We start from the raw sequence: 26,291 nt of genomic DNA on the forward strand, positions 1-26,291 counted from the left end.
CTCTGCATCACTCTCTTATGCCTCTGAATCACTCGCTTGAGCCTCTGAATAACACTCTTGAGCGCCTGCATCACTCTCTCAAGCCTCTGCATCACTCTCTTGAGCCTCTGCATCCCTCTCTTGAGCCTCTGCATCTCTCTCTTCAGCCTCTTCAGCCCTCTCTTGAGCCTCTGCAACACTCACTTCAGCCTCTGCATCACTCTCTTAAGCCTCTGAATCCCTCTTTTGAGGCCTCTGCATAACTCTCTCGTGCCTCTGCATCACTCTCTTGATTCTCTGCATCACTCTTGTAAGCATCTGAATCACTCTCTCGAGCCTCTACATCACTCTCTTGAGCCTGTGCATCACCCTCTTGATCCTCTGCATCACTCTCTTGAGCCTCTGCATCATTCTTTTGAGCCTCTCCATCCCTCTCTTAAGCCTCTACATCATTCTCTTGAGCCTTTGCATCCCTCTCTTGAGCCTCTGCATCTCTCTCTTGAACTCCTGCTTCTCTCTCATGAGCCTTTGCACTCTCTTGAGCCTTTGCATCACTCTTTTAAGCCTCTGCATCCCTCTCTTGAGCCTTTGCACCACTCTCCTCGGCGTCTTCATCCATATATTGAGCCTCTGCAACATTCACTTCAGCCTCTGCATCACTCTCCTAAGACTCTGAGTCCCTCTCTTGAGACCTCTGCATAACTCTCTCGAGCCTCTGCATCACTCTCTTGAAACTCTGCATCACTCTTGTAAGCATCTGAATCACTCTCTCGAGCCTCTACATAACTCTCTTGATCCTCGGCATCACTCTCTTGAGCCTCTGCATCACCCTTTTGATCCTCTGCATCACTCTCCTGAGCCTCTGAATCATTCTCTTGAGCCTCTGCATCCCTCTCTTAAGCCTCTACATCATTCTCTTGAGCCTCTGCATCCCTCTCTTGAGCCTCTGCATCTCTCTCTAGAACTCCTGCATCTCTCTCATGAGCCTTTGCATCCCTCTCTTGAGCCTTTGCATCACTCTTTTGAGCCTCTGCATCCCTCTCTTGAGCCTCTGCATCACTCTCAAGAGCCTCTGCTTCCCTCTCTTGTGCCTCTGCATCCCTCACATGAGCCTCTGCATCCCTCTCTTGAGCTTCTGCATCCCTCTCTTGGGCCTCTGCATCCCTCTCTTGAGCCTCTGCATCCCTCTTTTAAGCCTTTGCATCACTCTCTTAAGCCTCTGCATCACTCTCTTAAGCCTCTGAATCACTCTCCTAAGCATCTGCATCACTCTGTTGATCCCCTGCATCCCTCTCTCAAGCCTCTGCATAACTCTCTTGAGCCTCTGCATCACCCTCTTAAGCGTCTGCATTACTCTCGTGAGCCTCTGCATCCCTCTCCTAAGCCTCTGCCTCATTCTCTTAATCCTCTGCATCACTCTCTTGAGCCTCTGCATCCCTCTCTTGAACCTCTGCGTCACTCTCTTCAGCCTCTTCATCCCTCTCTTGAGCCTCTGCATCTCTCTCCTGAACTCCTGCATCTCTCTCATGAGCCTTTGCATCCCTCTCTTGAGCCTTTGCATCACTCTTTTGAGCCTCTGCGTCCCTCTCCTGAGCCTCTGCATCACTCTCAAGAGCCTCTGCTTCCCTCTCTTGTGCCTCTGCATCCCTCACATGAGCCTCTGCATCCCTCTCCTGAGCCTCTGCATCCCTCTCTTGAGCCTCTGCATCCCTCTTTTAAGCCTTTGCATCACTCTCTTAAGCCTCTGCATCACTCTCTTAAGCCTCTGAATCACTCTCTTAAGCATCTGCATCACTCTGTTGATCCCCTGCATCCTTCTCTCAAGCCTCTGCATAACTCTTTTGAGCCTCTGCATCACCCTCTTAAGCGTCTGCATTACTCTCGTGAGCCTCTGCATCCCTCTCCTAAGCCTCTGCCTCATTCTCTTAAAACTCTTCATCCCTCTCTTGAGCCTCTGCAACACTCTCTTCAACCTCTGGATCACTCTCTTAAGCCTCTGAATCCTCTCTTGAGGCCTCTGCATAACTCTCTCGAGCCTCTGCATCACTCTCTTGATTCTCTGCATCACTCTCGCAAGTCTCTGAATCACTCTCTCGAGCCTCTGCATCACTCTTTTGATCCTCTGCATCACTCTCTTGATCCCCTGCATCCCTCTCTCAAGCCTCTGCATCACTCTCTTGAGCATCTGCATCACCCTCTTAAGCGTCTGCATTACTCTCCTGAGCCTCTGCATCACTCTCTTGAGCCTCTGCATCCCTCTCTTCAGCTTCTGCATCACTCTCTTGAGCCTCTTCATTAATCTCTCTTGAGCCTCTGCATCACTCTCTTGAGCATCTGCATCACCCTCTTAAGCGTCTGCATTACACTCCTGAGCTCTGCCTCCCTCTCCTAAGCCTCTGCCTCACTCTCTTAAGCCTCTGCATCACTCTCTAAAGCCTCTGCATCAGTCTCTTGATTCTCTGCATCACTCGTTGAGCCTCTGCATCACTCTCTTGAGCCTTTGCATCCCTCTCTTAAGCCTCTGCATCCCTCTCTTGATAATCTGCATCACTCTCGTAAGCCTCTGCATCACTCTCTTGAGCCTCTGCATCACTCTTGTAAGCTTCTGAATCACTCTCCTGAGCCTCTGCATCCCTCTCAAGAGCCTCTGCATCACTCCCAAGAGGCTCTGCGTCCCTCTCATTTGCCTCTTCATCCCTCACTTGAGCCTCTGCATCCCTCTCTTGAGCCTCTGCATCACTCTCTTGAACTCCTGCATCCCTCTCATGAGACTCTGCATCCCTCTCTTGAGCCTCTGCGTCACTCTCAAGAGCCTCTGCATCCCTCTCGTGTGCCTCTGCTTCCCTCACTCTAGCCTCTGCATCCCTCTCTTGAGCCCCTGCATCCCTCTTTTGAGCCTCTGCATCACTTTCTTAAGCCTCTGCATCCCTTTCTTGAGCCTCTGCATCTCTCTCTTGAACTCCTCCATCCCTCTCATGAGCCTTTGCATACCTCTCTTGAGCCTTTACATCACTCGCTTAAGCCTATGCATCCCTCTCTTTGGCCTCTGCATCCCTCACTTGAGCCTCTGCATCCTTCTCTTGAGCCCCTGCATCCCTCTCTTGAGCCTCTGCATCCCTCTCTTAAGCCTCTGCATCACTCTCTTAAGCTTCTGCATCACTCTCGTAAGCCTCTGAATCACTCTCTTGAGCCTCTGCATCCCTCTCTTGAGCCTCTGAATCACTCTCTTGAGCCTCTGCATCCCTCTCTTAATCCTCTGCATCACTCTCGTAAGCATCTGAATCACTCTCTTGAGCCTCTACATCCCTCTCTTTAGCCACCGAATCCCTCTCTAAAGCCTCTGCATCAGTCTCTTGAGCCTCTGCATCACTCTCTTGATCATCTGCATCACTCTCGTAAGCCTCTGCATAACTCTCCTGAGCCTCTGCATAACTCTCTTGAGCCTCTGCATCTTTCTCTTGAGCCTCTGCATCGCTCTTTTAAGCCTATGCATCACTCTCTTAAGCCTCTGCATCACTCTCTTATGCCTCTGAATCACTCGCTTGAGCCTCTGAATAACACTCTTGAGCACCTGCATCACTCTCTCAAGCCTCTGCATCACTCTCTTGAGCCTCTGCATCCCTCTCTTGAGCCTCTGCATCTCTCTCTTCAGCCTCTTCAGCCCTCTCTTGAGCCTCTGCAACACTTACTTCAGCCTCTGCATCCCTCTCTCAAGCCTCTGCATCACTCTCTTGAGCATCTGCATCACCCTCTTAAGCGTCTGCATTACTCTCCTGAGCCTCTGCATCACTCTCTTAAGCCTCTGAATCACTCTCTTAAGCATCTGCATCACTCTGTTGATCCCCTTCATCCCTCTCTCAAGCCTCTGCATAACTCTTTTGAGCCTCTGCATCACCCTCTTAAGCGTCTGCATTACTCTCGTGAGCTCTGCATCCCTCTCCTAAGCCTCTGCCTCATTCTCTTAAGCCTCTTCATCCTCTCTTGAGCCTCTGCATCCTCTCTTGAGCTTCTGCATCCCTCTCTTGGGCCTCTGCATCCCTCTCTTGAGCCTCTGCATCCCTCTTTTAAGCCTTTGCATCACTCTCTTAAGCCTCTGCATCACTCTCTTAAGCCTCTGAATCACTCTCCTAAGCATCTGCATCACTCTGTTGATCCCCTGCATCCCTCTCTCAAGCCTCTGCATAACTCTCTTGAGCCTCTGCATCACCCTCTTAAGCGTCTGCATTACTCTCGTGAGCCTCTGCATCCCTCTCCTAAGCCTCTGCCTCATTCTCTTAATCCTCTGCATCACTCTCTTGAGCCTCTGCATCCCTCTCTTGAACCTCTGCGTCACTCTCTTCAGCCTCTTCATCCCTCTCTTGAGCCTCTGCATCTCTCTCCTGAACTCCTGCATCTCTCTCATGAGCCTTTGCATCCCTCTCTTGAGCCTTTGCATCACTCTTTTGAGCCTCTGCGTCCCTCTCCTGAGCCTCTGCATCACTCTCAAGAGCCTCTGCTTCCCTCTCTTGTGCCTCTGCATCCCTCACATGAGCCTCTGCATCCCTCTCTTCAGCTTCTGCATCCCTCTCTTGGGCCTCTGCATCCCTCTCTTGAGCCTCTGCATCCCTCTTTTAAGCCTTTGCATCACTCTCTTAAGCCTCTGCATCACTCTCTTAAGCCTCTGAATCACTCTCTTAAGCATCTGCATCACTCTGTTGATCCCCTGCATCCCTCTCTCAAGCCTCTGCATAACTCTTTTGAGCCTCTGCATCACCCTCTTAAGCGTCTGCATTACTCTCGTGAGCCTCTGCATCCCTCTCCTAAGCCTCTGCCTCATTCTCTTAAAACTCTTCATCCCTCTCTTGAGCCTCTGCAACACTCTCTTCAACCTCTGGATCACTCTCTTAAGCCTCTGAATCCTCTCTTGAGGCCTCTGCATAACTCTCTCGAGCCTCTGCATCACTCTCTTGATTCTCTGCATCACTCTCTTGATCCCCTGCATCCCTCTCTCAAGCCTCTGCATAACTCTTTTGAGCCTCTGCATCACCCTCTTAAGCGTCTGCATTACTCTCGTGAGCCTCTGCATCCCTCTCCTAAGCCTCTGCCTCATTCTCTTAAGCCTCTTCATCCCTCTCTTGAGCCTCTGCATCACTCTCTTCAGCCTCTTCATCCCTCTCTTGAGCCTCTGCAACACTCTCTTCAACCTCTGGATCACTCTCTTAAGCCTCTGAATCCTCTCTTGAGGCCTCTGCATAACTCTCTCGAGCATCTGCATCACTCTCTTGAGCCTCTGCATCCCTCTCTTGAGCCTCTGCATCTCTCTCTTCAGCCTCTTCAGCCCTCTCTTGAGCCTCTGCAACACTCACTTCAGCCTCTGCATCACTCTCTTAAGCCTCTGAATCCCTCTTTTGAGGCCTCTGCATAACTCTCTCGTGCCTCTGCATCACTCTCTTGATTCTCTGCATCACTCTTGTAAGCATCTGAATCACTCTCTCGAGCCTCTACATAACTCTCTTGATCCTCTGCATCACTCTCTTGAGCCTGTGCATCACCCTCTTGATCCTCTGCATCACTCTCTTGAGCCTCTGCATCATTCTTTTGAGCCTCTGCATCCCTCTCTTAAGCCTCTACATCATTCTCTTGAGCCTTTGCATCCCTCTCTTGAGCCTCTGCATCTCTCTCTTGAACTCCTGCTTCTCTCTCATGAGCCTTTGCATCCCTCTCTTGAGCCTTTACATCACTCTTTTAAGCCTCTGCATCCCTCTCTTGAGCCTCTGCATCACTCTCCTCGGCGTCTTCATCCATCTATTGAGCCTCTGCAACACTCACTTCAGCCTCTGCATCACTCTCTTAAGCCTCTGAGTCCCTCTCTTGAGACCTCTGCATAACTCTCTCGAGCCTCTGCATCACTCTCTTGAATCTCTGCATCACTCTTGTAAGCATCTGAATCACTCTCTCGAGCCTCTACATAACTCTCTTGATCCTCTGCATCACTCTCTTGAGCCTCTGCATCCCTCTCTTGAGCTTCTGCATCACTCTCAAGAGCCTCTGCTTCCCTCTCTTGTGCCTCTGCATCCCTCACATGAGCCTCTGCATCCCTCTCTTGAGCCTCTGCATCCCTCTCTTGGGCCTCTGCATCCCTCTCTTGAGCCTCTGCATCCCTCTTTTAAGCCTTTGCATCACTCTCTTGGGCCTCTGCATCCCTCTCTTGAGCCTCTGCATCCCTCTTTTAAGCCTTTGCATCACTCTCTTAAGCCTCTGCATTACTCTCTTAACCCTCTGAATCACTCTCCTAAGCATCTGCATCACTCTGTTGATCCCCTGCATCCCTCTCTCAAGCCTCTGCATAACTCTCTTGAGCCTCTGCATCACCCTCTTAAGCGTCTGCATTACTCTCGTGAGCCTCTGCATCCCTCTCCTAAGCCTCTGCCTCATTCTCTTAATCCTCTGCATCACTCTCTTGAGCCTCTGCATCCCTCTCTTGAACCTCTGCATCACTTCCTCTCGTGAGCCTCTCATCCCTCTCTTGAGCCTCTGCATCTCTCTCTTGAACTCCTGCATCTCTCTCATGAGCCTTTGCATCCCTCTCTTGAGCCTTTGCATCACTCTTTTGAGCCTCTGCGTCCCTCTCCTGAGCCTCTGCATCACTCTCAAGAGCCTCTGCTTCCCTCTCTTGTGCCTCTGCATCCCTCACATGAGCCTCTGCATCCCTCTCTTGAGCTTCTGCATCCCTCTCTTGGGCCTCTGCATCCCTCTCTTGAGCCTCTGCATCCCTCTTTTAAGCCTTTTCATCACTCTCTTAAGCCTCTGCATCACTCTCTTAAGCCTTTGAATCACTCTCTTAAGCATCTGCATCACTCTGTTGATCCCCTGCATCCCTCTCCCAAGCCTCTGCATAGCTCTTTTGAGCCTCTGCATCACCCTCTTAAGCGTCTGCATTACTCTCGTGAGCCTCTGCATCCCTCTCCTAAGCCTCTGCCTCATTCTCTTAAGCCTCTTCATCCCTCTCTTGAGCCTCTGCATCACTCTCTTCAGCCTCTTCATCCCTCTCTTGAGCCTCTGCAACACTCTCTTCAACCTCTGGATCACTCTCTTAAGCCTCTGAATCCTCTCTTGAGGCCTCTGCATAACTCTCTCGAGCCTCTGCATCACTCTCTTGATTCTCTGTATCACTCTCGCAAGTCTCTGAATCACTCTCTCGAGCCTCTGCATCACTCTTTTGATCCTCTGCATCACTCTCTTGATCCCCTGCATCCCTCTCTCAAGCCTCTGCATCACTCTCTTGAGCATCTGCATCACCCTCTTAAGCGTCTGCATTACTCTCCTGAGCCTCTGCATCACTCTCTTGAGCCTCTGCATCCCTCTCTTCAGCTTCTGCATCACTCTCTTGAGCCTCTTCATCCCTCTCTTGAGCCTCTGCATCACTCTCTTGAGCCTCTGCATCCCTCTCTTAAGCCTCTGCAACACTCTCTTCAGCCTCTGCATCACTCTCTTAAGCCTCTGCATCCCTCTCTTGATCATCTGCATCACTCTCGTAAGCCTCTGCATCACTCTTGAGCCTCTGCATAACTCTCTTGAGCCTCTGCATCACTCTCTTGAGCCTCTGCATCTCTCTTTTAAGCCTTTGCATCACTCTCTTGAGCCTCTGCATCCCTCCTTTAAGCCTCTGCATCACTCTCTTAAGCCTCTGCATCACTCTATTATGCCTCTGAATCACTCGCTTGAGCCTCTGCATAACTCTCATGAACACCTGCATCCCTCTCTTGAGCCTCTGCATCTCTCTCTTCAGCCTCTTCATCCCTCTCTTGAGCCTCTGCAACACTCACTTCAGCCTCTGCATCACTCTCTTAAGCCTCTGAATCCCTCTGTTGAGGCCTCTGCATAACTCTCTCGAGCCTCTGCATCACTCTCTTGATTCTCTGCATCACTCACGTAAGCATCTGAATCACTCTCGAGCCTTTACATCACTCTCTTGATCCTCTGAATCACTCTCTTGATCCTCTGCATCACCGTCTTGATCCTCTGCATCACTCACTTGAGCCTCTACATCCCTCTCTTAAGCTTCTACATAATTCTCTTGAGCCTCTGTATCCCTCTCTTGAGCCTCTGCATCTCTCTCTTGAACTCCTGCTTCTCTCTCATGAGCCTTTGCATCCCTCTCTCAAGCCTCTGCATCACTCTCTTTAGCCTCTGCATCCCTCTCTTGAGCCTCTGCATCACTCTCCTCAGCCTCTTCATCCCTCTCTTCAGCCTCTGCAACACTCACTTCAGCCTCTGCATCACTCTCATAAGCCTCTGAATGCCTCTCTTGAGGCCTCTGCATAACTCTCTCGAGCCTCTGCATCACTCTCGTAAGCATCTGATTCACTCTCTCGAGCCTCTATATAACTCTCTTGATCCTCTGTATCACTCTCTTGAGCCTCTGCAACACCCTCTTGATCCTCTACATCACTCTCTTGAGAATCTGCATCATCCTATTGAGCCTCTGCATCCCTCTCTTAAGCCTCTACATCATTCTCTTGAGCCTCTGCATACCTCTCTTAAGCCTCTACGTCATTCTCTTGTGCCTCTGCATCACTCTCTTAAGCCTCTGCATCCCTCTCTTGAGCCTCTGCATTTCTCTCTTTAACTCCTGCTTCTCTCTCATGAGCCTTTGCATCCCCTCTCTTGAGCCTCTGCATCCCTCTTTTAAGCCTTTGCATCACTCTCTTAAGCCTCTGCATCACTCTCTTAAGCCTTTGAATCACTCTCTTAAGCCTCTTCATCACTCTCTTGATCCCCTGCATCCCTCTCTCAAGCCTCTGCATAACTTTCTTGAGCCTCTGTATCACACTCTTTAGCGTCTGCATTACTCTCTTGAGCCTCTGCATCCCTCTCCTAAGCCTCTGCCTCACTCTCTTAAGCCTCTGCATCACTCTCTTCAGCCTCTTCATCCCTCTCTTGAGCCTCTGCACCACTCTCTTCAGCCTCTGCATAACTCTCTCGAGCCTCTGCGTCACTCTCTTGATTCTCTGCAACACTCTCGGAAGTCTCTGAATCACTCTCTCAAGCCTCTGCATCACTCTCATGATCCTCTACATCACTCTCTTGAGCCTCTGCATTACTCTCTTGAATCTCTGCATCACTCTCTAGAGCCTCTGCATCACTCTCTTCAGCCTCTGCATCACTTTCTTAAGCCTCTGCTTCCCTCTCTTGATCCTCTGCATCACTCTCTTGAGCCTCTGCATCACTCTCTTAAGCCTCTGCATCACTCTCGTAAGCCTCTGAATCACTCTCTTGAGCCTCTGTATCACTCTCTTGAGCCTCTGTATCACTCTCTTGAGCCCCTGCATCCCTGTCTGGAGCCTCTGCATCACTCTCTTGAGCCTCTGCATCAACCTTTTAAGCCTCTGCATCCCTCTTTTGAGCCTCTGCATCACTTTCTTAAGCCTCTGCATCACTCTCTTAAGCCTCTGCATCACTCTCGTAAGCCTCTGAATCACTCTCCTGAGCCTCTGCATCCCTCATGAGCCTTTGCATCATTCCCAAGAGCCTCTGCGTCCTCTCTTGTGCCTCTTCATCCCTCAATTGAGCCTCTGCATCCCTCTCTTGAGCCTTTGCATCACTCTCTTGAACTCCTGCATCCCTCTCATGAGCCTCTGCATCCCTCTCTTGAGCTCTCTGCATCCCTCTCTTAAGCCTTCTGAATCCCTCTCTTAAGCCTCTGCATCACTCTCGTTAAGCTTCTGAATCACTCCGTTGAGCCTCTGCATCACTTTCTTGAGCCTCTCCATCACTCTCTTGAGCCTCTGCATTCCTTTCTTAAGCCTCTGCATCATTCTCTTCAGCCTCTGCATCCCTCTCCTAAGCCTTTGCATCATTCTTTTCAGCCTCTGCATTCCTCTCTTAAGCCTCTGCATCACTCTCTTGATCCACAGCATCCCTCTCTTAAGCCTCTGCATCATTCTCTTTAGCCCCTGCATCATTCTCTTGAGCCTCTGCATACCTCTCTTAAGCCTCTACGTCATTCTCTTGATTCTCTGCATCACTCTTTTGAGCCTCTGCATCCCTCTCTTAAGCCTCTGCAACACTCACTTCAGCCTCTGCATCACTCTCTTAAGCCTCTGCATCCCTTTCTTGAGCCTCTGCATCACTCTCTTGAGCCTCTGCATCACTCTCAAAAGCCTCTGCATCCCTCTCTTGTGCCTCTGCATCCATCACTTGCGCCTCTGCATCTGAGCCTCTGCATCACTCTCAAGAGCCTCTGCATCCCTCTCTTGTGCCTCTGCATCCCTCACTTGAGCCTCTGCATCCCTCTCTTGAGCCTATGCATCACACTCAAGAGCCTCTGCATCCCTCTCTTGTGCCTCTGCATCCCTCACTTGAGCCTCTGCATCCCTCTCTTGAGCCTCTGCATCACTCTCAAGAGCCTCTGCATCCCTGTCTTGTGCCTCTGCATCCCTCACTTGAGCCTCTGCTTCCCTCTCTTAAGCCTCTGCATCACTCTCGTAAGCCTCTGAATCACTCTCTTGAGCCTGTGCATCCCTCTCCTGAAGTCCTGCATCCCTCTCATGAGCCTCTGCATCCCTCTCTTGAGCCTTTGCATCAATCTCTTAAGCCTCTGCATCCCCTCTCTTGAGCCTCTGCATCACTCTCTTAAGCCTCTGCATCACTCTCTTAAGGCTCTGCATCACTCTCGTAAGCCTCTGAATCACTCTCTTGAGCCTCTGCATCCTCTTTTGAGCCTCTGCATCACTCTCTTCAGCCTCTGCAGCCCTCTCCTGAGCCTCTGCATCACTCTCTTGAGCCTCGGCATCCCTCTCTTAAGAGTCTGCATCACTCTCTTGAGCCTCTGCATCATTCTCTTAAGCCTCTGCATCACTCTCTTGAGCCTTTGAATCCCTCTCTTGAGCCTCTGCATCAATCTCTCTCGAGCCTCTGCATCCCTCTCTTGAGCCTCTGAATCCCTCTCTTGAGCCGCTGCATCACTCTCGTGTGCCTCTGCATCACTTTCTTAAGCCTTTGCATCCCTCTCTTGAGCCTCTGAATCCCTCTCATAAGCCTCTGCATAACTCTCTTTAGCTTCTGCATCACTCTCTTGAGCCTCTACATCCCTCTCTTGAGGCTCTGCCTCACTCTCGTAAGCCTCTGCACCACTCTCTTGAGACTCTGCATAACACTCTGGAGTCTCTGCATCACTCTCTTGAGCCTCTGCATCCCTCTCTTGAGCCTCTGCAACACTCTCTTCAGCCTCTTCATCACTCTCTAAATCCTTTAAATCCCTCTCTTGATCCTCTGCATCAATCTTTTGAGCCTCTGCATCACTCTCTTGATTCTCTACATCACTCTCTTGAGCCTCTGCATTACTCTCATGAGCCTCTGCATCCCTCTCTTGAGTCTCTGCATCACTCTCTTGAGCTTCTGCATCACTTTCTTAAGCCTCTGCATCCCTCTCTTAAGCCTCTACATCATTCTCTTGAGCCTCTGCATCACTCTCTTGAGCCTCTGCATCACTCTCTTAAGCCTCTGCATTACTCTTGAGCCTCTGCATCATTCTCTTGAGCCTCTGCATCACTCTCTTAAGCCTCTGCATCTCTCTCTTGAGCCTCTGCATCACTCTTTTGAGCCTCTGCATCATTCTCTTAAGCCACTTCATCACTCTCTTGAGCCTCTGCATCACTCTCTTAAGCCTCTGCATCACTCTCTTGAGCCTCTGTATCCATTTCTTAAGCCTCTGCATCACTCTCTTAAACTTCTGCATCACTCTCTTTAGCCTCTGCATCACTCTCTTCAGCCTCTGCATCCCTTTTTTGAGCCTCTGCATCATCCTCCTAAGCCTCAGCATCACTCACTTTAGCCTCTGCATCATTCTCTTCAGCCTCTGCATCCCTCTCTTGAGCCTCTGCAATCATTCTCCTAGGCCTTTTCATCACTCTCTTGAGCCTCTGCATCACTCTCTGAGCCTCTGCATCCCTCTCTTAAGCATCTGCATCACTCTCTTAAGCCTCTGCATCACTCTCTTTAGCCTCTGCATCACTCTCTTGAGCCTCTGCATCACTCTCTTGGGCCTCTGCATCACTCTCTTGAGCCTCTGCATTACTCTCTTGAGCCTCTGTATCACTCTCATTGAGACTCTGCATCACTCTCTTGAGCCTCTGCATCACTCTCTTGAGCCTCTGCATCCCTCTCTTGAGCCTCTGCATCACATCTCGTAAGCCTCTCGATCACTCTCTTGAGCCTCTGCAACACTCTCTTGAGCCTCTGCCTCACTCTCCTAAGCCTCTGCATCCCTCTCCTGAGCCTCTGAATCCCTCTTTTGAGCCTCTGCATCACTCTCTTGAGCCTCTGCAACACTCTCTTCATCCTTTGCATTCCTCTCTTGAGCATCTGCATCACTCTCTTGAGCCTCTGCATCCCTCTCTTGAGCCTCTGCAACACTCTCTTCAGCCTCTGCATCACTCTCTTAAGCCTCTGAATCCCTCTCTTGTGCCTTTAATTCCCGCTCATGAGCCTCTGCATCACTCTCTCGAACCTCTGCATCACTCTCCTGATCCTTTGCATCACTTTCGTGAGCCTCTGCATCACTCTCTTAAGCCTCTGCATCACTATCTTAAGCCTCTGCATCCCTCTCTTGATCCTCTGCATCACTCTCTTGAGCCTCTGCATCACTCTCTTAAGCCTCTGCATCTCTCCCTTCAGCCTCTGCATCACTCTCTGGAGCCTCTGCATCCCTCTCTGGAGCCTCAGCATCCCTCTCTTGAGCCTCTGCATCACTCTCTTTAACCTCTTCATCATTCTCTTGAGCCTCTGCATCCCTCTCTTAAGCCTCTGCAACACTCTCTTGACCCTTTGCATCCCTCTCTTAAGCCTCTGCATCACTCTCTTGAGCCTCTCCATCCCCTCTCTTGAACTCCTGCATACCACTCATGAGCCTCTGCATCCCTCTCTTGAGCCTTTTGCATCACTCACTTAAGCCTCTGCATCACTCTCTTGAGCCTCTGCATCACTCTCAAGAGCATATACATCACTATCTTGTGCCTCTTCATCCCTCACTTGAGCCTCTGCATCCCTCTCTTGAGCCTCTGCATCACTCTCAACAGCCTATGCATCACTCTCTTGTTCCTCTTCATCCCTCCCTTGAGCCTCTGCATCCCTCTTTTGAGAATCTGCGTCCCTCTCTTAAGCCTCTGCATCACTCTGTTAAGCCTCTGGCATCACTCTCGTAAGCCTCTGAATCACTCTGTTGAGCTCTGCATCCCTCTCTTGAGCCTCTGAATCACTCTCTTCAGCCTCTGCATCCTTCTCTTGAGCCTCTGCATCACTCCTCTTGAGCCTCTGCATCACTCTCTGTAGCCTTTGCATCACCATCTTGAACCTCTGCATCCCTCTCTTGATCCTCTGCATCAATCTTTTGAGCCTCTGCATCACTCTCTTGATTCTCTACATCACTCTCTTGAGCCTCTGCATTACTCTCATGAGCCTCTGCATCCCTCTCTTGAGTCTCTGCATCACTCTCTTGAGCTTCTGCATCACTTTCTTAAGCCTCTGCATCCCTCTCTTAAGCCTCTACATCATTCTCTGAGCCTCTGCATCACTCTCTAGAGCCTCTGCATCACTCTCTTAAGCCTCTGCATTACTCTTGAGCCTCTGCATCATTCTCTTGAGCCTCTGCATCACTCTCTTAAGCCTCTGCATCTCTCTCTTGAGCCTCTGCATCACTCTTTTGAGCCTCTGCATCATTCTCTTAAGCCACTTCATCACTCTCTTGAGCCTCTGCATCACTCTCTTAAGCCTCTGCATCACTCTCTTGAGCCTCTGTATCCATTTCTTAAGCCTCTGCATCACTCTCTTAAACTTCTGCATCACTCTCTTTAGCCTCTGCATCACTCTCTTCAGCCTCTGCATCCCTTTTTTGAGCCTCTGCATCATCCTCCTAAGCCTCAGCATCACTCACTTTAGCCTCTGCATCATTCTCTTCAGCCTCTGCATCCCTCTCTTGAGCCTCTGCATCATTCTCCTAGGCCTTTTCATCACTCTCTTGAGCCTCTGCCATCACTCTCTTGAGCCTCTGCATCCCTCTCTTAAGCATCTGCATCACTCTCTTAAGCCTCTGCATCACTCTCTTTAGCCTCTGCATCACTCTCTTGAGCCTCTGCATCACTCTCTATGGCCTCTGCATCACTCTCTTGAGCCTCTGCATTACTCTCTTGAGCCTCTGTATCACTCTCATGAGCCTCTGCATCACTCTCTTGAGCCTCTGCATCCCTCTCCTGAGCCTCTGCATCCCTGTCTTGAGCCTCTGCATCATTCTTTTGAGTCTCTGCATCCCTCTCTTAAGCCTCTGCATCCCCTGTCTTGAGCCTCTGCATCATTCTCTTCAGCCTCTGCATCACTCTCTTATGCCTCTGCATCTTTCTCTTCAGCCTCTGAATCACTCTCTTGAGCCTCTGCATCACTCTCCTGAGCCTCTGCATCACTCTTTTAAGCCTCTGCATCATTCTCTTCAGCCTCTGCATCTTTCTCTTGGGCCTCTGCATCATTCTCTTCAGCCTCTGCATTCCTCTGTTAAGCCTCTGCATCCCTCTCATGAACCCCTGCATCCCTCTCTGGAGCTTTTGCATCCCTCTTTTGAACCTCTGCATCCCTCTCTTAAGCCTCTGCATCACTCTCTTCAGCCTCTGCATCACTCTCTTGAGCTTCTGCATCCCCTCTATTAAGCCTCTACATCACTCTCTTAAGCCTCTGCATCACTCTATTGAGCTTCTGCATCACTCTCTTGAGCCTCTACATCGCTATCTTGAGCCTCTGCATCACTCTCGTAAGCCTCTCGATCACTCTCCTAAGCCTCTGCATCCCTCTCCTGAGCCTCTGAATCACTCTCTTGAGCCTCTCTATCACTCTCTTGAGCCTCTGTATCACTCTCTTGAGCCCCTGCATCCCTGTCTTGAGCCTCTGCATCACTCTCTTGAGCCTCTGCATCAACCTTTTAAGCCTCTGCATCCCTCTTTTGAGCCTCTGCATCACTTTCTTAAGCCTCTGCATCACTCCTTAAGCCTCTGCGTCACTCTCGTAAGCCTCTGCATCCCTCTCCTGAGCCTTTGAATCCATCTCTCGAGCCTCTGCATCACTCTCTTAAGCCTCTGCATCCCTCTCTTGAGCCTCTGAATCCCTCTCTTGAGCCGCTGCATCACTCTCGCGCGCCTCTGCATCACTTTCTTAAGCCTCTGCATCCCTCTCTTGAGCCTCTGAATCCCTCTCATAAGCCTCTGCATCACTCTCTTGAGCCTCTGCATTCCCCTCTATTAAGCCTCTACATCACTCTCTTAAGCCTCTGCATCACTCTATTGAGCTTCTGCATCACTCTCTTGAGGCCTCTACATCGCTCTCTTGAGCCTCTGCATCACTCTCGTAAGCCTCTCGATCACTCTCTTGAGCCTCTGCAACACTCTCTTGAGCCTCTGCCTCACTCTCCTAAGCCTCTGCATCCCTCTCCTGAGCCTCTGAATCCCTCTTTTGAGCCTCTGCATCACTCTCTTGAGCCTCTGCAACACTCTCTTCATCCTTTGCATTCCTCTCTTGAGCATCTGCATCACTCTCTTGAGCCTCTGCATCCCTCTCTTGAGCCTCTGCAACACTCTCTTCCAGCCTCTGCATCACTCTCTTAAGCCTCTGAATCCCTCTCTTGTGCCTTAATTCCCGCTCATGAGCCTCTGCATCACTCTCTCGAACCTCTGCATCACTCTCCTGATCCTTTGCATCACTTTCGTGAGCCTCTGCATCACTCTCTTAAGCCTCTGCATCACTATCTTAAGCCTCTGCATCCCTCTCTTGATCCTCTGCATCACTCTCTTGAGCCTCTGCATCACTCTCTTAAGCCTCTGCATCTCTCCCTTCAGCCTCTGCATCACTCTCTGGAGCCTCTGCATCCCTCTCTGGAGCCTCAGCATCCCTCTCTTGAGCCTCTGCATCACTCTCTTTAACCTCTTCATCATTCTCTTGAGCCTCTGCATCCCTCTCTTAAGCCTCTGCAACACTCTCTTGACCCTTTGCATCCCTCTCTTAAGCCTCTGCATCACTCTCTTGAGCCTCTCCATCCCTCTCTTGAACTCCTGCATACCACTCATGAGCCTCTGCATCCCTCTCTTGAGCCTTTGCATCACTCACTTAAGCCTCTGCATCACTCTCTTGAGCCTCTGCATCACTCTCAAGAGCATATACATCACTATCTTGTGCCTCTTCATCCCTCACTTGAGCCTCTGCATCCCTCTCTTGAGCCTCTGCATCACTCTCAACAGCCTATGCATCACTCTCTTGTTCCTCTTCATCCCTCCCTTGAGCCTCTGCATCCCTCTTTTGAGAATCTGCGTCCCTCTCTTAAGCCTCTGCATCACTCTGTTAAGCCTCTGCATCACTCTCGTAAGCCTCTGAATCACTCTGTTGAGCTTCTGCATCCTCTCTTGAGCCTCTGAATCACTCTCTTCAGCCTCTGCATCCTTCTCTTGAGCCTCTGCATCACTCCTCTTGAGCCTCTGCATCACTCTCTGTAGCCTTTGCATCACCATCTTGAACCTCTGCATCCCTCTCTTGAGCCTCTGCATCACTCTCTCCAGCCTCTGCATCCCTCTCCTGAGCCTCTACATCACTCTCTTGAGCGTCTACATCACTCGCTTCAGCCTCTGCATCACTCTCTTAAGCCTTTGCATCCCTCTCCTGATCCTCTGCATCCCTCTCTTGAGCCTCTGCATAACTCTCTTAAGCCTCTGCATCTCTACCTTCAGCCTCTGCATCACTCTCTGGAGCTTCTGCAGCCCTCTCTGGAGCTTCAGCATCCCTCTCGTGAGCCTCTGCAGCACTCTCTTGAGCCTCTTCATCATTCTCTTGAGCCTCTGCATCCCTCTCTTAAGCCTCTGCATCACTCTCTTGAGCCTTTGCATCCCTCTCTTAAGCCTCTGCATCACTCTCTTGAGCCTCTGCATCCCTCTCTTGAACTCCTGCATACCTCTCATGAGCCTCTGCATCCCTCTCTTGAGCCTTTGCATCACTCTCTTAAGCCTCTGCATCCCTCTCTTGAGCCTCTGCATCACTCTCAAGAGCCTATGCATCCCTCTCTTGTGCCACTGCATCCCTTCCTTGAGCCTCTGCATATCCCTCTCCTGAGCCTCTGCATCCCTCTCTTAAGCCTCTGCATCACTCTGTTAAGCCTCTGCATCACTCTCGTAAGCCTCTGAATCACTCTGTTGAGCTTCTGCATCCCTCTCTTGATCCTCTGAATCACTCAGTTTAGCTTCAGCATCCCTCTCTTGAGCCTCTGCAATCACTCTCTTCAGCCTCTGCATCCTTCTCTTGAGCCTCTGCATCACTCTCTTGAACCTCTGCATCACTCTCTGTAGCCTTTGCATCACTATCTTGAGCCTCTGCATTACTCTTTTGAGCCTATGCATCCCACTCTTGATCATCTGCATCACTCTCGTAAGCCTCTTCATCCCTCTCTTGAGCCTCTGCAACACTCTCTTCAGCCTCTGCATCACTCTCTTAAACCTCTGAATCCTTCTCTTGAGGCCTCTGCATCACTCTCTCGAACCTCTGCCTCACTCTCTTAATCCTCTGCATCACTCTCATGAGCCTCATGATTCGAAGTTAAAATCCTCATATTTGGTATAATAATGCCTTTTTTCACGTTTTTCATGTAGTTTGATATTACGTAAATATATTCATATTTACCAATATTTTGATACTATTTCATGTAGTATCACAATATATGATTATCCTTAAAATCTCAGATTTTCCCATAATATTGAATTTTAAGCAAGTTTTCTTGCATTTTGTTCCGTACTAAAAAATCATCGAATTCAGCAATATTTTGACGTTTATCATCCCCTTTTCCTTTATGTGATATAAACAAAATATCATCGAATTAGGCAATATTTTTCGGTTTTTCCACGTTTTTGTGAATTTTCAGTTTATTGTTATTAATTCATTAAATATACGATAAAAATGATGCAAACACATAATTGATTAAAATTTAACCTTAAACAGTTCATTTTCAATCAACTATTTGTTTCTCGTTAAAATACTGAGTAAGATATTGAAAAGGGGAAAAGTTCTGTTTTATTGCATATATCGACGTTTCAGCCGGATTAAAGCGGGTTTACGTGTACATCTTCCATTGGTAATATAAACGGAAAATCAGGAACGTTTTAGTTAATTCTAATGAAAACACATTGATTTTTATCATTGTATTAGAAGCAACATTGTCATATGTCTTTTCTTGGATCTAAATAATACGAAACCTCGCTCAATGATTTGAAGATAAAGTCCTCAAATATGGTAATATAGTGACTTTTTTCACGTTATTCATGTAGTGCGATTTTACGTATATATATTCGTTTTACCAATATTTCGATACTACTTCATGTTTCTCACGATATGTGATTTCGCTATCAAATCTCAGAATTTCGCAAATTTTGCACTTTTAGCAAGTTTTCTTGCATTTTGTTTTGTACTAAAAATCATCGAATTTAGCAATATTTTGATCCTTATCATCCCCTTTTCCTTTATGTGATTTAAACAAAATATCATCGAATTAGGAACATTTTGCCATTTTTCAACGTTTTTGTGAATTTTCAGTTTATTGTTATTAATTCATTAAATATACGATAAAAATTATGCAAACACATAATTGATCAGAAAATAACCCTAAATACTTCATTTACAATCATCTATTTGTTTCTCGTTAAAATACTGAGTAAGATATTGAAAAGGGGAGAAATTCTGTTTTTATTGCATATATCGACGTTTCACCCGGATTAGAACGGTTTTACGTGTACATCTTCCATCATTAATATACACCAAAAATCAGGAACATTTTAGTTAATTTTAATGAAAACACATTGACTTTTATCATTTGTATTAGAAGCAGCATCTTTATACGTCTTTCCTGGGGTCTAAAAAATAAGAAACGTAATATAATTCGTAACTATGATTCGAAGTTAAAATCCTCATATTTGGTATAATAATGACTTTTTTCACGTTTTTCATGTAGTTTGATATTACGTAAATATATTCATTTTTACCAATATTTTGATACTATTTCATGTAGTATCACAATATGTGATTATCCTTAAAATCTCAGATTTTCGCATAATATTGAATTTTAAGCAAGTTTTCTTACATTTTGTTCCGTACTAAAAATCATCGAATTCAGCAATATTTTGACGTTTATCATACCCTTTTCCTTTATGTGATATAAACAAAATATCATCGAATTAGGCAATATTTTGCTGTTTTTCCACGTTTTTGTGAATTTTCAGTTTATTGTTATTAATTCATTAAATATACGATAAAAATGATGCAAACACATAATTGATTAAAATTTAACCTTAAACAGTTCATTTTCAATCAACTATTTGTTTCTCGTTAAAATACTGAGTAAGATATTGAAAAAGGGAGAAGTTCTGTTTTATTGCATATATCGACGTTTCAGCCGAATGAGAGCGGTTTTACGTGTACATCTTCCATCGGAAATATAAACGGAAAATCAGGAACGTTTTAGTTAATTCTAATGAAAACACATTGATTTTTATCATTTGTATTGGAAACAACATTGTCATATGTCTTTTCTTGGATCTAAATAATACGAAACCTCGCTCTATGATTTGAAGTTAAAATCTCAAATATGGTACTATAGTGACTTTTTTCACATTATTCGTGTAGTGTAATTTTTCGTAAATATATTATTTTTTACCATTATTTTGATACCACTTCATGTTTATTCACGATATGTGATTTGGCCTTCAAATCTCAGAATTTCGCAAATTTTGCATTTTTAAGCAAGTTTTGTTGCATTTTGTTTTTTACTAAAAATCATCGAATTTAGCATTATTTTGATCCTTATCATCCCCTTTTCCTTTATGTGATTTAAACAAAATATCATCGAATTAGGAAACATTTTGCCGTTTTTCCACGTTTTTGTGAATTTTCAGTATATTGGTATTAATTCATTAAATATACGATAAAAATTATGCAAACACATAATTGATCAGAAAATAACCTTAAATACTTCATTTTCAATCATCTATTTGTTTCTCGTTAAAATACTGAGTAAGATATTGAAAAGGGGAGAAGTTCTGTTTTTATTGCATATATCGACGTTTCAACCGGATTAGAACGGTTTTACGTGTACATCTTCCATCATTAATATAATCCAAAAATCAGGAACATTTTAGTTAATTTTAATGAAAACACATTGACTTTTATCATTTGTATTAGAAGCAGCATCTTTATACGTCTTTTCTAGGGTCTAAAAAATAAGAAACGTAATATAATTCGTAACTATGATTCGAAGTTAAAATCCTCATATTTGGTATAATAATGACTTTTTTCACGTTTTTCATGTAGTTTGATATTACGTAAATATATTCATTTTTACCAATATTTTGATACTATTTCATGTAGTATCACAATATGTGATTATCCTTAAAATCTCAGATTTTCGCATAATATTGAATTTTAAGCAGGTTTTCTTGCATTTTGTTCCGTACTAAAAATCATCGAATTCAGCAATATTTTGAGGTTTATCATACCCTCTTCCATTATGTGATATAAACAAAACATCATCGAATTAGGCAATATTTTTCGGTTTTTCCACGTTTTTGTGAATTTTCAGTTTATTGTTATTAATTCATTAAATATACGATAAAAAATGATGCAAACACATAATTGATTAGAAATTAACCTTAAACACATAATTTTCAATCAACTATTTGTTTCTCGTTAAAATACTGAGTAAGATATTGAAAAGGGGAGAAGTTCTGTTTTATTGCATATATCGACGTTTCAGCCGGATTAGAGCGGTTTTACGTGTACATCTTCCATCGGTAATATAAACCGAAAATCAGGAACATTTTAGTTAATTTTAATGAAAACACATTGATTTTTATCATTTGTATTAGAAACAACATCTTTATACGTCTTTTCTAGGGTCTCAAAACAACGAAACGTCGCTCTTTGATTCGAAGTTAAAATTCTCAAATTTGGTATAATAATGACTTTTTCTCGCTTTTCATGTAGTTTGATATTACGTAAATATATTCATTTTTACTAATATTTCGATACTATTTCATGTAGTATCACGATATGGGATTTGGCCTTAAAATCTCAGATTTTCGCATATAATTGCATTTTAAGCAAGTTTTCTTGCATTTTGTTCCGTACTAAAAATCATCGAATTCAGCAATATTTTGACGTTTATCATCCCGTTTTCCTTTATGTGATATAAACAAAATATCATCGAATTAGGCAATATTTTGCGGTTTTTCCACGTTTTTCTGAATTTTCAATTTATTGTTATTAATTCATTAAATATACGATAAAAATTATGCAACCACATAATTGATTAGAATTTAACCTTAAACAGTTCATTTCCAATCAACTATTTGTTTCTCGTTAAAATACTGAGTAAGATATTGGAAAAGGGAGAAGTTCTGTTTTATTGCATATATCGACGTTTCAGCCGAATGAGAGCGGTTTTACGTGTACATCTTCCATCGGTAATATATCGGAAAATCAGGAACGTTTTAGTTAATTCTAATGAAAACACATTGATTTTTATCATTTGTATTGGAAACAACATTGTCATATGTCTTTTCTTGGATCTAAATAATACGAAACCTCGCTCTATGATTTGAAGTTAAAATCTCAAATATGGTAATATAGGACTTTTTCACGTTATTCGTGTAGTGTAATTTCTCGTAAATATATTAGTTCTTACTATTATTTCGATACTATTCACGATATGTGATTTGGCCTTCAAATCTAAGAATTTCGCAAATTTTGCATTTTTAAGCAAGTTTTGTTGCATTTTGTTTTTTACTAAAAATCATCGAATTTAGCATTATTTTGACCTTTATCATTCCCTTTTCCTTTATGTGATTTAAACAAAATATCATCGAATTAGGCAATATTTTGCCGTTTTTCCACGTTTTGTGAATTTTCAGTATATTAGTATTAATTCATTAAATATACGAGAAAAATTATGCAAACACATAATTGATCAGAAAATAACCTTAAATACTTCATTTTTACTCATCTATTTGTTTTTAGTTAAAATACTGAGTAAGATATTGAAAAGGGGAGAAGTTCTGTTTTTATTGCATATATCGACGTTTCAGCCGGTTTAGAACGGTTTTACGTGTACATCTTCCATCGGTAATATAAACCGAAAATCAGGAACATTTTAGTTAATTTTAATGAAAACACATTGATTTTTATCATTTGTATTGGAAGCAACATCTTTATACATCTTTTCTAGGGTCTAAAAAATACGAAACCTCGCTTTATGATTCGAAGTTAAAATCCTCAAATTTGGCATAATAATGACTTTTTCACGTTTTTCATGTAGTTTGATATAACGTAAATATATTCATTTTTACCAATATTTCGATACTATTTCATGTCGTATCACGATATGTGATTTGGCCTTCAAATCACAGATTTTCGCATAATATTACATTTTAAGCAAGTTTTCTTGCATTTTGTTTCGTACTAAAAATCATCGAATTCAGCAATATTTTCACGTTTATCATCCCCTTTTCCTTTATGTGATATAAACAAAATATCATCGAATTAGGCAATATTTTGCTGTTTAAGCCTCTACATCATTCTCCTGAGCCTTTGCATCCCTCTCTTGAGCGTTTGCATCACTCTCTTAAGCCTCTGCATTCCTCTCATGAGCCTCTGCATCAATCTCAAGTGCCTCTGCATCTTTCTCTTGTGCCTCTGCATCTTTGACTTTAGCCTCTGCATCCCTCTCTTGAGCCTCTGCATCCCTCTCTTGAGCCTCTGCATCCCTCTCTTGAGCCTCTGCACCACTCTCTTCAGCCTCTCATCACTCTCGTAAACCTCTGAATCACTCTCTTAAGCCTCTGCATCCCTCTTTTGAGCCTCTGCATCACTTTCTTAGGCCTCTGCATCCCTTTCTTGATCCTCTGCATCTCTCTCTTGAACTCCTGCATCCATCTCATGAGTCTTTGCATCCCTCTTTTGAGCCTTTGCATAACTCGCTTAAGCCTCTGCATCCCTCTCTTGAGCCTCTGCATCACTCTCAAGAGCCTCTGCATCCCTCTCTTGTGCCTCTGCATCCCTCACTTGAGTCTCTGCATCCCTCTCTTGAGCCCCTGCATCCCTCTCTTCACCCTCTGCATCCCTCTCCTGAGCCTCTGCATCCCTCTCTCAAGCCTCTTCATCACTCTCTTATGCCTCTGCATCATTCTCGTAAGCCTCTGAATCACTCTCTTGAGCCTCTGCATCACTCTCTTCAGGCTCTGCATATCTTTTTTGAGCCTATGCATCATTTTATTAAGCCTCTGCATCCCTCTCTTAAGCCTCTGCATCACTCTCTTTAGCCTCTGCATCACTATCTTGAGCCTCTGCATCACTCTCTTGAGCCTAGGCATCCCCTCTCTTAACCCTCTGCAACACTCTCTTCACCCTCTGCATCACTCTCTTGTGCCTCTTCATCCCTTACTTGAGCCTCTGCATCCCTCTCTTGAGCCACTGCATCCCTCCCTTGAGCCTCTGCATCCCTCTTTTGAGCCTCTGCATCCCTCTCTTAAGCCTCTGCATCACTCTGTTAAGCCTCTGCATCACTCCCGTAAGCATCTGAATCACTCTGTTGAGCTTCTGCATCCCTCTCTTGAGCCTCTGATTCACTCTCTTCAGCGTCTGCATCCTTCTCTTGAGCCTCTGCATCACTCTCTTAAGCCTCTGCATCCCTCTCTTGAGCCTCTGCATCACTCTCAAGAGCCTATGCATCCCTCTCTTGTCCCTCTTCATTCCTCACAGCTCAAGCTCCTGACAGTGATTCAGAGGCTTACGAGAGTGATGCAGAGGCTTAAGCGAGTGATGCAGAGGCTTAAGAAAATGATGCAGAGGCTCAAAAGAGGGAAGCAGAGGCTCAAGTGAGGGAAGCAGAGGCACAAGATAGGGATGCAAAGGCTCTTGAGAGTGACGCAGAAGCTCATGAGAGGGATGCAGAGGCTTAAGAGATTGATGCAAAGGCTCACGTGAGGGATGCAGAGGCTCATGTGAGAGATGCAGGAGTTCAAGAGAGTGATGCAGAGGCTCAAGAGAGGGATGCAGAGGCTCAAGTGAGGGATGAACAGGTACATGAGAGGGATGCAGAGGCTCTTGGGAGTGATGCAGAGGCTCAAGAGAGGGATGCAGAGGCTCAGGAGAGTTATTCAGAGGCTTACGAGAGTGATGCAGAGGCTCAGGAGAGTTATTCAGAGGCTTACGAGAGTGATGCAGAGGCTTCCGCGAGTGATGCATAGGCTTAAGAAAGTGATGCAGAGGCTCAAAAGAGGGATGCAGAGGATTTAAAGGGTGTTGCAGAGGCTCAAAAGATTGATGCCGAGGCTGAAGAGAGTGTTGCAGAGGCTTAAGAGAGGGATGCAGAGGCTCAAGAGAGGGATGTAGAGGCTTAAGAGAGTGATGCAGAGGCTGAAGCGAGTGTTGCAGAGGCTTAAGAGAGGGATGCAAAGGCTCAAGAGAGTGATGCAAAGGCTCAAGAGAGTAATCCAGAGGCTTATGAGAGGGATGCAGAGGCTCAAGAGAGGGATGTAGAGGCTCAAGAGAGTGATGCAGAGGCTCAAGAGAGTGATGCAGAGGCGTATAAGAGAAATGCAGAGGCTTAAGAGAGGGATGCAGAGGCTCAAGCGAATGATGCAGGGGCTCAAGAGAATGATGCAGAGGCTTAAGAGAGGGATGCAGAGGATCAAGAGAGTGATGCAGAGGCTTAAGAGAGGAATGCAGAGGCTGAAGAGAATGATGCAAAGGCTTAAGAGAAGGATGCTGAGGCTGAAGAGAGTGTTGCAGAGGCTCAAGAGAATGGTGCTTAGGTCTTAAGGCTTAAGGCTTAAGAGAGGGATGCAGAGGCTCAAGAGAGTGATGGAGAGGCTCAGGAGAGTGATGCAGAGGCTCAACAGAGTGATTCAGAAGCTTACAAGAGTGATGCAGAGGCTTAAGAGAGTGATGCAGAAGCTTAAGAGAGGGATGCAGAGGCTCAAGAGAAGGATGCAGAGGCTCAAGAGAGGGATGCAGGGGCTCAAGAGACGGATGCAGAGGCTCAAGTGAGGGAAGCAGAGGCACAAGAGAGGGATGCAGAGGCTCTTGAGAGTGACCCAGAGACTCAAGAGAGGGATGCAGACACTCATGAGAGGGATGCAGGAGTTCAAGTGAGTGATGCAGAGGCTCAAGAGAGGGATGCAGAGGCTCAAGTGAGGGATGAAGAGGCACAAGAGAGGGATGCAGAGGCTCTTGGGAGTGATGAAGAGGCTCATGAGAAGGATGCAGAGGCTCAAAAGAGTGATTCAGAGGCTTACGAGAGTGATGCAGAGACTTACGAAAGTGATGCAGAGGCTCAAAAGAGGGATGCAGAGGCTTAAAAGGGTCATGCAGAGGATCAAGAGAGGGAAGCAGAGGCTTAAGAGACATCGCTGCTCTCAGTAATTGGCATATTTTCTGTATAAAAACTCGTAATTTCAAATTGGGAATACGTGCAGAGAGCCCGAATTTGGCTTCAAAATATGGCTCAAGCGTCAAAATTGGGATGTTTGGAATATTTTGAAAACTGCAGGGAGGGTTTGGGCAGAATGTGATCCATCGCCGCTTTCAGTAAATGGCATATTTTCGGTATAAAAAGTCGTAATTTCAATCTGCGAATACGTGCAGAGAGCCAGAAATTTAATCCAAAATATGATTCAAGCGGGGAACTTGGGATGTTTTGGATATTTTGAAAACTGAAGGGAGGATTTGGGCAGAATGTGATCCATCGCCGTTTTCAGTAATTGGCATATTTTTGGTATAAAAAGTCGTATTTTCAAACTGCGAATACGTGCAGAGAGCCAGAAGTTGGCTTCAAAATATGGCTCAGGGGTCGAATTTGGAATGTTTGGGATATTTTGAAAACTGCAGGGAGGGTTTGGGTAAAATGTGACCCATCGCCGCTCTCAGTAATTAGCATATTTTCAGTATAAAAATTGTAATTTCAAACTGCGAATACAGGTAGAGAGCCAGAATTTGGCTCCACAATATGGCTCAAGGGTCGAATTTGAGATGTTTGGGATATTTTGATAACTGTAGAGGATTTTGGGCAAAATGTGATCCTTCGCCGCTCACAGTAATTGGCATTATTTCGGTATAAAAAGTCGAAATTTCCAACTGCTAATACGTGCAGAGAGAAGGAATTTTGCTCCAAAATATGGCTCAAGAGTCGAATTTGGGATGTTTGCGATATTTTGAAAACAGCGTGGAGGGTTTGGTCAAAATGTGATCCATCGGCGCTCTCAGTAATTGGC

The sequence above is a fragment of the Procambarus clarkii genome, chromosome 38 (assembly GCF_040958095.1).
Source record: "Procambarus clarkii isolate CNS0578487 chromosome 38, FALCON_Pclarkii_2.0, whole genome shotgun sequence".
In the NCBI taxonomy this organism is placed as follows: Eukaryota; Metazoa; Arthropoda; class Malacostraca; order Decapoda; family Cambaridae; genus Procambarus; species Procambarus clarkii.